General features: G+C 45.2%; 1 protein-coding gene and 1 long non-coding RNA gene across 4 annotated transcripts in view; one reads left to right on the top strand and one right to left on the bottom strand.

The window, feature by feature from the left end:
- The window catches only part of ZBTB16 (zinc finger and BTB domain containing 16), a 190,682-nt gene that overhangs the window by 89,585 nt on the left and 88,208 nt on the right, over window positions 1-12,889 (top strand). The window lies entirely within an intron of this gene.
- On the bottom strand, window positions 2,619-8,008 carry LOC309519780. The gene is made up of 3 exons (XR_014214016.1): window positions 7,970-8,008; window positions 6,051-6,434; window positions 2,619-3,129 (listed from the first exon to the last, which is right to left on the bottom strand). It is a non-coding gene; the product is annotated as an uncharacterized lncRNA (long non-coding RNA).

Raw genomic sequence — 12,889 nt, 5'->3', positions numbered from 1 at the left:
CTCAGAGCTGGACCTCAGTGTCCGGGCAGAACGATGGGGGTGGAGATGCTCCTTCAGGTATACTGGGCCGAGGCCGTTTAGGACTTCAAAGGTCAGCACCAACACTTTGAATTGTGATCAGAAACATACTGGAAGCCAGGGATTGAAACTAAGTCCTTCCGTGTGCAAGGCAGATGCTCTACCACTGAGGAAATATAGGAATATATTCCAAGGGAAGCTTCATCCCTCCAGCAGAGCTCCACATTTCCACCCAGCGAAAACTTCTCTGTAGGTATAAAAAGAACATTCAACCTACGTTTGAGGGTGATAAGAGGGTGGGCAGAAGTCTGTTCCTTCTTTCAGTTTTTCCTGGAGTCAGGTGGGTTAATTCTGACAGGTGACAAAATATGCCAGGGTTGCTGAAGCTCCGTGTGTTCCCTGGGAAATTTTTCAGAATGGGGGATGTCAGTTGCCACAATAAATTGTGGGGGGATTTCAGTTGTGTTGGGGAGAGGTTAATTGGGGGACATTTGCACCTCCTGAAATTAAGCCCTACCTCTGAAAATAACTGGAATGTAGCTGTCCACTTTTATATCCTGTTTACAGGGCCAAAAAATTATGGAGAGGAAGTATGTGGTTTCAGCACAAATGCAAATCTATCTATCTATCTATCTATCTATCTATCTATCTATCTATCATCTATCTATCTATCTATCTATCTATCTATCTATCTATCTATATCTATCATCTATCTATCTATCTATCTATCTATCTATCTATCTATCTATCTATCTATCTATCATCTATCTATCTATCTATCTATCTATCATCTATCTATCTATTTATCTATCATCATCATCATCATCATCATCATCATCTATCTATCTATCTATATCTTCTATCTATCTATCATCTGTCTATCTATATCTATCATCTATCTATCTATCTATCTATCTATCTATCTATCTATCTATCATCTATCTATCTATCTATCTATCTATCTATCTATCTATCATCTATCTATCTATCTATCTATCATCTATCTATCTATCATCTATCATCTATCTATCTTCTATCTACCATCTATCTATGTGAAACATTGCAAATGCACCGTTCATTGTAAGTTCTCAAAGTGAGGTGCAGTGCAAATCACAGTTCCCAAAATCTCCAAACCGGTGAAACAATCAAACCGTACACAATTTAGGTAAAATAACAGGTAAAAAATACAGTTCAAGCCTTAAAACTTCAAAACTTGGAAATAAAAACTGCAGCGCAAAGCAGTTTCCTTCCACATGGAAGGGTTAGCATCCAGTAAATGCCCAGCCAAATAACTAGGTCTTTACCTGGTACTGAAACGAGCATCAGTGGCAGATACGCTTCAGGGATGGAGGGGTTTCCAGGGACAAGGTGCCACTGAACATAAGACCCTTCCTTGTCTCACCTCAAATGCGTGTCTGCCCATGGCAGAGTGTCAAGGAGGAACTCCCTGCACATTTTCAGCCAGCGAGGGGGTCTTGCTTCAGATATTTGACTCCCGGGACATTTAGACCTTTATAGGTTAGCCCCATCACCTTGAAGTAAAGGTAAAGGGACCCCTGACCATTAGGTCCAGTCGTGGCCAACTCTGGGGTTGCGGCGCTCATCTCGCTTTATTGGTCAAGGGAGCCAGCGTACAGCTTCCAGGTCATGTGGCCAGCATGACTAAGTCGCTTCTGGCGAACCAGAGCAGCACACGGAAACGCCGTTTACCTTCCTACCGGAGCGGTACCTGTTTATCTACTTGCACTTTGATGTGCTTTTGAACTGCTAGGTTGGCAGGAGCTGGGACCGAGCAACAGGAGCTCACCCCATCACGGGGATTCAAACCGCCGACCTTCTGATCAACAAGTCCTAGGCTCTGTGGTTTAACCCACAGCGCCACCCGCGTCCCCTCATTACCTTGAAACCAGACCCCAAATCCAGCCTTTGAGTCCATGCAAGCAGCCGGCTGGCTGAATAGATCATGTTAGGAAACAAGATATGCAGAATTCATGTTTTGTGTTCGTGTGTGCATGCAAGAGAGAGTGGTGTGTGTGTGAATATTCTGTAACCACCGAATGCAAGGATTGCAAAACCAGGTTTGGCCAAAACTGCCGGCGATTCCCCAGCGTCCCATCGCGCTGTCCGGCGGTGGGGACAGCACGGTGTCGGCCCGTGTGGAGAGAGCGCTCTGCTGCCTCTCAGCTGTGTTTTCCCTTCCCCTCCCTCCCTCTCCTCTCTGGCGCACGCTGCCTCTGTTTGTTGTTGTCGTTTTGGCCCAGTGCCAGCAGCTGGCTGGCTGGCTGCCTGCTTTGCGGGTACAGTATGTACAGTGAGCGTCGAGCCAAGTTTGTCATCATGAAAGGTTTTTTTTTCCCCTTTCCTGCCTGCCTGCCTGGGTGGGAGGGAGGAGCTGCTCTGGTGCTCGAAAACAACCGCGTTAAATTCCAGGGCTGTTGTTTATGAAAGCTACCGGCACCCCCTTGGGCTGTTTTATTCCAACTTTCTCTGCCCCCACCCTCCTTTTTTTGCTCTCCCTCCATCCCCAGATAAGCTTACACTGATTTGACTGAATGAAGGCCTCCTCTTAACACTGGAACAATGGATTGTTTTTTTAAAACCTGTTTCTTTCTCTCTCTTTCTCTCGGATAAATTCACAACTTGTTTAATTAGAAATTGACTCCCTAGGTGGACCAGCCAGCCCCCCTATCTGCTGTTTGTCCCATTTCCCACCCCTGCCTGCACTTAACATGTTTTGTAGTATTTGGCTATATCGTTGTAAAACCTCGGGCTTAATTGAAGTTAGAGCCGCGTGTGTGTGGCGTTTTTTAATTTCACTTTGGATGCGCGTTAACTAATCAAGTGTTTACGAGCGATACCTGATGATAGAGGGTTTTTTATTTTAAGAAATCAATTAACAAACGATAAACCCTCGCATTAAATAACAGGATTGATCAGGGCAGCCCCTGTTCCCGTGTGCCCTATGGAGGTCAGGGCTGCTGCGCTGCCATCAGAAATGTGTGTATCTTTGTATTGTGCACTGGAGGACTGAAATCCTTGTTCTGGGCCTCTTCTCACCACTCTCTGAGTCTCTGTCCACCAGAAATGCAGCCACCCACAAATGGACCAGCCCTAAAGAGAGAAAAAGTGATGAGATTCCTTGTGGGGCATATCCAGGTACAGCTGGGATTTGTCTCCCATATGAAACCCTGGAGGGCAGCTGTAATATTGCAATACTGAGCTTGATGTACCAAGGACCTGACGTGGTATATAAGGCATCTTCCTGTGCTCCTAAGAATGCCTCAGCTTTGACCAGGGTGGATTTGATTTAAATCAAGTTGATTGAAATCACGATTGAAATCACGATTGAAATCACTAGTCAGTAAGACTTTATTTATTTATTTGCAGAAAGACTAATTCTTGCTGGTATAATTTTAATATTTGCAACCAGAGGAAGGTTTCATTTTTGGAATAATAAATTTTCAGAGTGGTTTTTTTACAGTTATATCAAAAATTACAAGATTTGGCTATACTATTAAAATACATAGACCGATAATTATGAAATTATTGGGAGGTTTAATAAGTTAACCGTTTATATTTGGAGAACTTTTCTGCTGTACTTTATTGGAAGGAGAAAAAAAATAATTTCCTTAATAACAATTTAAATAATTTATTTAACTAAACAGGCACGTCCAACTCACATGATACTGTGATCTACTCCCAGTATATAAAAAAAAACTGGCAGTGATCTACCCATTGTCATTGGAGGGAGGAGGAGCGTGTGTGGGTTGGGTGGATTTCCCAGAGTTGTTGAGCCATTTTGGGGGGAGGATTGCACAGAGTTTCTAAGCTTCCCCCCCCAATAACTTTTTGTACTTGATAACGATCCCGCGATCTAACAGGATCAGCTAGGGATCTACCGGTAGATCACAACCTACTGGTTGGACATCCCTGAACTAAAACAGTAACATTATAGCATATGTATCCATGTTTGTTAGCTGATGTGGTTAAACATTTGGGGGGGGGGACCCTGAGTTTTAGCACACATGAAAAACTTAAAACAAATCATTATTTCCTAATGAATGTCCTTTTGAGTATAATGTAACTTAAATAGAAAGCTATCTTTAGAAAGATTTTTCCTACAAAAGCATTTTATTTTAAAAATGCAATTTAAATTTTAAAAATCATATATATATATATATATATATATATATATATATATATATATATATATATATATATAAAATATTTGATTTTTATCCACCCTGCCTTTCACTAGGATTGTGGGTGTGCGGTGGAGAAGCAACCTGATAGTTTTATCTGGGATAATGTGATGGTTTGGGTTCATCCCTAGGTTTCAGTCGTCATGGTTTTAGAGCCAAGAAATCTTCCCCAAATCAGATTGGCAGTGAATGTGATCTTAGCAACACAGTTTTGCAGAACTGAAAGGGGGGATGTGGTTGGAGAAGGGAGGAAAAGGGGACGATAATGCAAAGAGGAAACAATATTTCTGCTAACACCCTCGTCTGATGGCTCCCCACCCTGATCCATCTAGGGAAACCTGACCACAGATCATTTGTCGGATTGGGAACCAGGAGGGTAAATCAGAAACACACTTCCAGATTATTTCTGAGTGAATCTTAGGAAAGCAGAAGAGATGGGGCAGTGCAGTGGCTAACCAGGTCCCTTGAAAGCAAGAGATCCAGTTTCTCTAATCCACTCTTAAACCATGTAGGTGCATAAGCAAAATCCCTACTGGGCCCCAGGTGTGGATTCTTCTATCTCCCTTTCAATTTCCTTTCATCTTATGAGTGGGCTGGTGTAGCTTGCTGTTCAGAATGCTCTCAAGGGGTGTTTTCCACCCACTTCCACTACCAGAGGATCATGCCCAAAGCAAAGTCCTAAAAATGAAGAGGTATTTTTGGTGATGGCTTCCTGTCTATGCAATGCTCACCCCAGGGAGGCTCGCCTGGCAACAACAGCCAAACTAATAGGTTCTCTTCTTCCCAGTGTTGTTTCTTTTCCTGCCAGCCATTGTTTATCCTCTCCTCTTTTTTGTTGATGATACCCATGTTAGGTAGTGGTGAGCTTGTTGTTATGGTTTGACTGCTTTGTTTTTTAATTATATTGCTTTCCTCTGTTGGATCGTGCATTTGTACGTTTGCTTGAAACGCTTGTGCAAAGCAGATAATGAGCTGAATAATATTTAGAAATAATAATAATGTCATTTTTGCATATGGTGCCTTTGTAAGGCACTGCTTTGTAAAGCAGTGTTGCGAAATGTTGTACCAAGTGGCATAAACATCAACACTCACAGTGCCACTCTCCAATAAAACCACTCCATCATTGTCCTTTCTGTCTATAGTTTTGTGTGGGTGTGCTTTCTCATGGCAGTGTTTATAGCAACCATTGCAACTAAAGGTATCCAAAGCATACAAACCCTATTTGTTAACATAGGCATGGAACACATGGGGCAGTGGCATATGGTAAAAATGGAATGTTCCTAAGGCACTGAGAGGTAACTACAAACTTTGGATCCAACTCAGATTGGCCACACCTTCTGCCTCCTAACTCACCCATGTGACCCTTTTGCTTTGGGCAGAGAGGAGCAGACTAGTGTGCCGGGATAAGGAACCCAAGATACCCATCTCTGCTCCGGTTCCTCAACGAAGGTTATTTTGGCAATTGCAGAGATGGGTTGAGGATGGGTTTCAGGTGAATGAGAGTGGCAGCAATCCATGCTCCCTACAGATCTTCCCAACCCGTCATATGCCCTCATCAATGTGGCAGGGCATTTCTGCTCCCAGTGAGCAGGGCTGCAAAGGCAAACTCTGAAGCTGGGTTATACGCTGATGACCCAAGTCTTGCCACCATGAGTGAGTTGCCATCAGCGTCCCCAAAGATCCACAGATCTTATGCCATTTTGAAAGTGGAGGATGCTTTTTAACGCCTCCCAAATTATGATAGATCTATATAGCACCTTGAGTGTCTGTGGTACCTGTTGATCTGATGACATAAGTAAATGGAGAAGTCCCTCACCATAGAAGTCTCACCTTTTAGCTCATTCTGGGTCTGTTGTTGTTTATATGAACAGTCAACTTCAAGCAACCTTTGCACCATGACTGTTGGAGCAATATACTGGGTGCAATTGAAATTTGGGGGTCCCGGGGGGGGGAGGAGGTCTGTCCTCTTGTCACCCACTTCCTCCTTCTTCATGAGAGCCTTGAAAGGGAGAAGGTGCCTTCCTTTCCCTTCCCTCTGATGTCTATGTCTCCATGAAGGGAAGGTGAGGCAGTGCCAGCTATTCGACTTCAGCTTCTTGTGTGACAAGAATAGAGAAGTGTCCTGCTGGAGACAGACGGGTGGATTTGGGAGCCTGGTGCAGATGAGGCTGCTGAACAAGGGGTGGCAAAATGCACTGGATAACAAAAAAAGACCTAAATGGGGGGAACAGCAACCAAACAGTTACCAGCAGTCCTCCTTAGCCTGCTTATTTTGATGCAAGGCCTCAGATGCAACCCTATCTAACACCCTAAGTCTTGCTTCCCTCCAATAATAATCAGGACTATCTTCTTGCTACCCAGTCACAACCTTCTTAACCAAAGCCTGTGTGCTTCAGAAATGAGGAGAATTCATGGGGAATGAGTTTATTGGCCTTCTTTCCTTCTCCACCCTCCTGCCTCTTGTTCTTCCTGCCACTGGACTCCGTACTTTCTCATTTTCCTGCTCCTGCACCTTGCACCCTTTCCACCCACAATATCCAATGCCTTGCCTCTATTCTACTCCACTTCCCTTAGTCAAACAAGTTTCCCACATCATTCAAAGAATCGGCACGGTGTGTCAATATTCTTGTGCTTTCTTTTCCCCCCTAAGCAGTGAGACTGTTTATGAATATTCCATGGTATCCACTCAGCCCTCTTTTAACATGAGTCATTTGGCATTGGTCTCTCCCTCCCTTCCTTTCACTGTTGCCCTCAAAGACTTATTTTCAACTAGTTCTAGGGACACCTTTAAAAATCTTTCCCTCTAGATCAGAGTGGCTGATCTGGGGCCCTCCAGATGTTCACAGAATTGGAAGGCTCGCCTATTCCAATCCCCTGCAATGCAGAAATATTTCATCTAACATGGGGCTCGAACTCACAATCCTGAGCTTAAGAGTCTCATGCTCTACCAACTGAGCTATTCCAGTTGGCCTCCAGTTCCTAGCATCCTTGGCCACTGCCCACGCTGGCTGGGACTAGTGGGAGTTGGAGCCGAACAACAGGAGGCCATCACCTACTCTAACTTGCCTCCATTCAATGTCCGTCATGCTGAGAGCAGACCCATTGAAGCCAACAGGCATAGCTGACTTCGGTCCCCTAATTCCAGTAGGTCTACTCTGAGTAAAAGTGAGTTGGATGCAACCCAAAGGAGCGGGCTTTTTAAAGAGCAAGAGGAAAAGGAAGTGCTCATGTTGTTCCAGAGTCTCTCTAAAAAAACCCCCACTCTCTTCCTTTTCTTCCCTCCCCTTCTCGCCGCCTCGAGTTTTGGCCGCCATCCCGAATTTATTCCCAGAGTGATGTCATCGGCTTGCTGGCAGGGTCTGGATGTTCTGCCAGCATTCCAGAGAGTTTATGATCACTGGCAGATGCGGCTCCAAGAACACACTGTACCCAGAGCAGAAATTAATGCAGGCTTGAGTGCCGTCCAACCCAAGAGAAGGGGGGGGGGGAGAGAGAGAAAGAAAACACAAACTGTTTAATGCTGTTTATAAATTATACACTTGCTGATGAAAAATACATTTCTTTCTCTCTCCCCCACCCCGCCTTCCTGCCTTTCAAACCACCACCCCCAGCTTTCAGAGTTTAAGCTGACTAGAATAATATGGTTTTGCGTCTGAGCTCCTGTTCTGGCAAAGATCTTCGCTGCTGCTGATGCAGCCAGCCAGCATGTTTCCCTCCCCTCCCGCACCCCCACCCCCAGCAACCTTTACCTGATGAAATACATTTTATTTCTCAGCACTCCTGTTTGCCTGTCTCTCGTTCTTGTTTTTAAAGCTCCCTTCCGCTCCGCTCTGACGAGAGCCCCCCTTCCCCCCCTGACCATGCACCAAAGATGATGCCAAGAGACCCTTCTGAAAGCCAATAAGTCATGGATTATTTTTGTCCGGTGCCATTGTCGGTTCTGCGAACTGCATGGGTTCTCCACCCTCTGGCCAACCCTTCATGTTTTCATTTCATTTCTTTAAAAAAAAAAAAAAGCTGGTAGACCTCTGCACGAGATGGAGAACATTCTAAGAGTTCAACGGAGGTCACTGTATTAGAAAACACCCCTCCATCCTTCTGGGGTGATGGGTGGTGTGGAGGCAACGGGACTTCAACCATGTTTGCAGCTAGCCGTCAGCTGAAGATCAGATGATGAGCTGATTTATTTATTCAGAACCTTTGCCCTCTCCTTCCCCCTTTTGTTATTTTAATGTACACAGCCCAAAAAAGCACACACACTATTGTTCCTCACCCCCCTCTTTTTTTTTTTTTTGCACGGCTTCTGTAGTTCCCCCTTCAACCCCCCCCCCCAACCCAACCCAACAAAAACCTGCTAATGTTTATCATTTGCCCAACAGGCTTGACAGATTTCTGCTTCCTCTCCTGCATCTCAGCTTTAAAGCCCCCTTGTTGCTAAGTAGCAGCCTCCCTGTACTGTAATGGCCTGATTGTGTATTCCGTTCAGCCCTGTATCTTATTTTTGTATGCAAGGCAAAGTGTTTTGATGGAGGACGATTGCAGAAGTGTCTGGAGGCTGTTTTGGAGTTTTATAGGCCGTACAGTACACTCTGTGCCTTCTGAAACGGAACACAGGCTGTTGGGTTTTTTGGAATGGGGTTTGTCGCCATCGCCCCCATCCCACCCCACCCCTTCCCAGCTCAGTCTGTTGGATAGAACATTACTTCAAGGGTGGGGGAGCAGCAATTATGTAATAACCTTACTTTCTCTCTCTCTCTCTCTCTCGTGTGTGTGTGTGTGTGTGTGTGTGTGTGTGTGGTTTGGGGGTTTGTTTGTTATTTTGCTGAACCAAAATGACACATGGACCCAAAATAGATGCTCCACTCTTTCCATCCTCAGCAGTGTTCCACAGATTCACAAGCCTCTGACTGCACTCCACATGGGAAGAGTGGCCCGGTTGCCTTTGAGCTTGCCTCCCCTGTGCTTTCCACTCCAAAATGCTGATTTCCCACCCACCCCTTCTAAAATTCCCTTTAAAGAAGCTGCCCGTTGAGCGTGCACGCCTTGCGCTCTTGTTGTCTGAAGGAAATCAAGAGGCAGAATTGATGTCTTGGTGGCGCGCTGAGAAAGCTCTCAGCCGCCCCTCACTGTCTGCTCACGGAGAGGAGGGAGGGTGAGAGGCAGAAGCCATATTATCAGTGACACCTGAGCATTCATCTGTCTTGCGGCTATTAGCATAGGGCGGGATGCTCATCGCAGTCGTGTGGATGGGCGGCGGAAAGCTGGTCCGGAGAAGAAGCGGGAGCCCTGGCTAACAACAGTCCGGTGGCAGCCATCTAGGCATTAGCAGCCGCCTCAGGGGAGTCCGGAAGGCTCAGAATCCAGTCAAACATCTGCTGTAACTCAGAGGACACCAAGTGATCACAGGATGCCATCTAAAACTCTCCAGCTCCATTGCAGTCATACTCTTCATACAGGTCTGCCTTTCAAGCCTGTTGTGGGGATGCTTCTGTGCTTCCAGTAGGGAGGATGAGCCCTCTGGGCACCATTTAGAGTGGGTGGACCATCTCTTGTGGCCACAACATGGATGGGGTTTGCAGAAGACCCTGAAATAGTTATCAATGCCTGACACCAGGGCCTGCTAGATCAGTGGTAGAGCGTCTGGTCTCGCAGGTGGAGGGTCTCTGGTTCAGCTCCCGGGACCTGCCCTCCATGCCTTCCTCTGTTCCTACAGTCTTTGTCCCCCTTGCCCAATGTGGATTTGGGGAGATGATGCCAATTACTTCTGCACCAGGATTGCAACAGTCTAGCGTGGTTTGCGTGACTGATCCTTCAGGAAGGGATTCACTTACACGGACGTTGGGAGTTGTCGGGGGCAGGCATTATATTCCTTTAATAGTCTGGCCCAGACCATTACCCTGTAGGTTTAAAAATGAAATAAGACCTCAGGTATGATGACGTCACCCTGACAGTCATGCTCCACGAAGAAGTCTGTTGTTGAACTATATGTACATTCAAAACAAAAACCAAGACGCACTTTTGATGAGTATATGTGTGATAGAATTAGTAGTAGTAGCAGTAGTAATCTGAGACATGCAAAACTGGGAAGGTCTCTGTGTGTGACATTTTATCCCATCTGCTTCTTTATGCAATATGATTTTAATCATATATATGTGAAATTTGAGTGAAATTTGGGTGTAGAGGGGAGGGGGGCCTTTTCTGGGGGTGCAAAGAACAGATACACACAGAGAGAAATTAAACCAGAGCAAACCCAGTGGCTTTTTGTGGGCAACAGAAGAAACCAAGGGACTGGGGTAGAGAACAGGCTAAATTTAAAATTGTAATTGGCTGACTTCCACAAGCTTGCGGGTGTTTTAATGACTCATAATAACTTCATTTAAAACCAGCTGAGCAGAAAATAGATTGGAGAGGAGCCTGAGGCCATTATGGATTTCTGTGAGGTTTTTCTCTCTCTCTCTCTCTCTCTCTCTCTCTCTCTCTCTTTCTCTCTCTCCCTCTCTCTCTTTTTGTCAAGAACAGTTTTCAGCAGCCAGCAAGGGCGCTTAGAAGACTTGGCTGTTTCCCTTTCCGAGCGTTGGTGGTCTGCCCAAGAGAGATTGTATAGAATCCAGCGTTTTGTGTTTTTTTAGACTGATTAAAAATAGATGCCTTGAGGTATTATTTTAGCATCAGTGTGTGGGGAGTGTTGTTGTGTGCGCGTGTTCTCCCCCCCCTTCCCCTTTGCACTTTTGATGTGGTAAATGGAACATAAATAAAATTGTGGTTGGTTTTTTTAAAAAAAAATGACTGAATTAATTAGGTAGTAAAGTGACGGCAATGCATAAATTTGCTTTGCCACTTTTTTTACTTTTTTTTTTTTTTACAAATCCATATTTGTCTCCCTCCTCCTTCTTTTCCTCTTGCTTCCCTCCCCCAATTTTCTCATCAGTTTTAACACTCACACTATACAAATATAGCCCATGTTTTATTTTAATTAATAGCACATGGCCCTCACTGGCTAGCAGGGCGAGGGAGTATCTGGTGCCTGTGAAATTTCTGAGGATTGCAACGTCAGAAAATATGCAAGTTATGAAACTGTGGTTGGAAAAGGGGATGCTGTTTGGAGTTGTTCTGGCCCGAACTCAACAGCAGAGGTTGATGCCAAGAACGTGACTGTTCATTTTCGTGGCGCTTTCGGTGTAAACAGGCTAAATATACAGGAGAGGGGAGTGTCTCTGGGTGTGTGCCTTTATCCCCTGATCAGTTTGGGTGGTGTGGTCTATGTTTTATGCTAACGGAATGGTCATTGTTATGATGAAAAATGGGATGCAAGAAGGAAAGTTTTGAAGTCCTCACTGTGCAACCAGGGCCACATCCCAGCTCCTGCAGGGTCCCATCTAGTGGGGAAGTCACATCGCCCAGGTTCAGGCTGGAAGCAGCTCACCACTAGGGGTGGAATAATAATAATGTTATTCCCCATCCTAACTCACCACCACATTATTTTCTTTCTGGAACAGAAAGTTCTACCTTATACCAGGTGAGGTCTTTGCCCATCTGCCTCCCTGCATTCCACTCTGACTGGCAGCACCTATCCTAGGTCTTGGGCTGAGAGAGGTCTGGCACTAACTGCACAATCCCATCCCCTCAACTGCATAGTCTTACTCTGAGTTCATCTTCTTATCTTGCTAGTTTCTTTTGTACTAGTCATTGGCCATGACAAAGCTGAATAAAAAATGCAATTGTTAGCTGAGGAGTAAGATATTACATCACTAGAGAGCAATTGCACCCAGGAACTGTCTATTCCCATTCATTTCTATGGGCTTGCATAAGAGAATTCATTGGTATCTTGCATCCAGATTCCAAAGCACCAGGAACCACAAGCTGCCAGCTAAATCAAGCAGACCCACACCATGTTGACACAGTCCAGCAAACAAACCACCCCAGATGACTCAGGCAAGCAATCCAAGCCACTAATCCCACATTGTGGGAGACCATATAAAACCCAGAATCACCAGCTGGTCTGACCCAGGGAAGATTTACTTTCCAGTTCAAAAATAACCCCAGTGTGCTTCCCACTGGGACATCGGTTGGCTACTGTGAGAAGAGGATGCTGGGCTAGATATCACCAGCCAGAACTTCAGCATGATGGGATCATGGTCAAAATACCTTTCCAGAAAGTGTGTTCAGGAGGATAAATGCTGATTCTCCAGCTTTCTTTCTTTTCAGTAGATCTGAATCGGTTGGGTTAATCAGTTGGCCTTATGAGAAGCTGCTTCCAGATTGTTGCTCAACACAACATGCAGCAACAATTGGGGATGAAGAAGCTTGGACTGGGATGTTATACTTTCCAATCTGGACGCAAGCGAAACCATTTAAGTCATACCAGTCCATTGAAGACAGCATCACATCTTGAGGTGGCTTCATGGACTGGCTCTCCTAAATGTTTTTGTGACATCCCTGGGTTACTAATCCTCTGGGCACAAGCTGGGAACTGGCAACTCTTCCACTTCTCCTTTCTTTATATATACAGAAGGGATGTGGGTCGCTGCTCATGTGATTGGCAGGAAAGCCAACATCTGCTTATGGTTGACAGCCCACGCACTGTGAATGGAGCCAATCAGCTTGAACAAGGAAGAAGGGCCTGGGAGCCCTTAAGCAATCCCATGTGTTCCATTGATATATCTGTCGAT

Source organism: Podarcis vaucheri (assembly GCF_965113315.1).
Source record: "Podarcis vaucheri genome assembly, chromosome: 15".
NCBI lineage: Eukaryota > Metazoa > Chordata > Lepidosauria > Squamata > Lacertidae > Podarcis > Podarcis vaucheri.
This window is presented reverse-complemented; position numbering and strand designations above follow the sequence as displayed.